We start from the raw sequence: 1,668 nt of genomic DNA on the forward strand, positions 1-1,668 counted from the left end.
GAGACTGGCTTATTTCTCTGTAGATCTGTGCAGTGGTCATGGGGGAGGCAGACTCAGCTGCTTCACCAGGAGTTGGTCTGCTTGCAGCTCTGGCTGTGTTTCACTGTCTCTTCCAGGTGTCTGCCCAAATCATCTTTGGGTAACCCTAGGAATATGTGATGCTGAGGCTACAGAGACAGTGTGTGGCTGTTGCCAGTTGGTACAGAATCATGGTTTATTAGTCACAGGCATGGAGAAGTGGTCTGGTGGTGTTTGCATGCCTTGGGGTTGGGGATGTTTTTGTTCCTGAGCCCCACAGCAGAGCTGGAGAGAAGTAAAAGGAGAGCTCATTGGGGAGGCAAACCCAGGATATGCCCTGAAAACTCTTGTGCTGTTAACACAGTTCTAACAGGACTAGACACAGCCTTTTTCCCTGGCAGAAGTGCTGCAACCCTGTTAAATCCCTTTCTCCTTGGTCTTGCAGAACGATGACCTCAGGAACCTGTCCCTCTCTGGCCACGTGGGCTTTGACAGCCTCCCTGATCAGTTGGTCAACAAGTCCACGTCGCAGGGCTTCTGCTTCAACATCCTCTGTGTGGGTAAGTCAGTCACCCCCAGGGCTGCTCCTGTGCCCACTAATTAGCACCTTCTTCTTCCTGCAAAGGGCAAGATGGGATCCAGAGGGGACTGTGGTGGTAAGGGAAGTGACAGGTTCTTTTTGGAGCTGCTCCGGGGTGAAATTTAGTGTCCCTCTTTTCTTTTTTTCTACCCTGTTCCCTTAGTCAAAACATGGAATTTTCTCAGTGTTAAAAATCTACCCTTTTGGTAGTCTTGTGGTTCTGCTTTTGCCAGGAGGAAAATGAGCTGCCTTGGGAACTAAATGTATTTTTAAAAGAATGTTACCTTAAATCATCCTTTCTCTGGGTTGGGCATAGAGGCTGTTTCTCCATACATTGCATTTCTTCCCTTCCAAGCTTTGCCTGTCTTGTTCTGTTGTTAGTTTCTCCAGTTGGAAATTATGCCATTTTTAGTCCCCAAATCACATGCTTGAGCACAAAGCCTGTCACCTGCTTGCTGCTCTATTGAACCTGGGGGCTGCAAGTTGGTTTTATAGCTTGTGTTACTTTTCCCAAATTGTTGAGAGAGTGAAATAGGGGGAGTAGACTCCTTCTCTTGGCCATAGATACCTTGTGGGTGGTTAGGCACCCAGCTTTGACCTGTTTCTTAGTGGACCTCTTCAAGATGCCTCCAGAGGGTTGTTTTGTAAACTGACACAAATGGTGGGTTTTGCTCTTGAGTTTGGCAGAGCAGTCTACAAACATCTTCCCATTCATTCTTCTTCTGAGCCTGTAAGAAGGGGATATTGTCCCTTCTAATTAGTTACATTAATTAGCTGGAAAAAAACCCGCAATTCTGACTGATTTTCTACAGCAGGTTGAGAATTTCTGTCTGCAGTGCAGGGTGAGCCATCTGAAAAGAAACCTGGCAAACTAACTAGGCTCCTCTCAGTAGCTTTGCATGTCAAAGGAGGTAAGAGAGTAGTTGTACTTGTGCACAGTCAAGCTACCAGCACTCATGTCAGTGGGCCTAGATTTCGAGCTATGGTGTCATCTGTAGTTTGTCTGCCTCCTCTTTCATTTGTTCTTTCTTTTTTAAAAGCTTGTCCCTCCACTTCCCAGGGCAGGAATG

The 1,668-nt window shown here is 46.8% G+C and overlaps 1 protein-coding gene across 1 annotated transcript in view; it reads left to right on the forward strand.

The window, feature by feature from the left end:
- Positions 1 to 468: 468 nt before the first annotated feature.
- Positions 469 to 1,668, forward strand: part of SEPT11 (septin 11) — a 14,694-nt gene continuing 13,494 nt past the window's right edge. The window contains exon 1 of the mRNA XM_010008524.1: positions 469 to 578. The gene's annotated coding sequence lies outside the window, so the exon portion shown is untranslated. The remainder of the gene's footprint in view (positions 579 to 1,668) is intronic.

The sequence above is a fragment of the Chaetura pelagica genome, unplaced genomic scaffold (assembly GCF_000747805.2).
Source record: "Chaetura pelagica isolate M959 unplaced genomic scaffold, ChaPel_1.0 scaffold272, whole genome shotgun sequence".
In the NCBI taxonomy this organism is placed as follows: Eukaryota; Metazoa; Chordata; class Aves; order Apodiformes; family Apodidae; genus Chaetura; species Chaetura pelagica.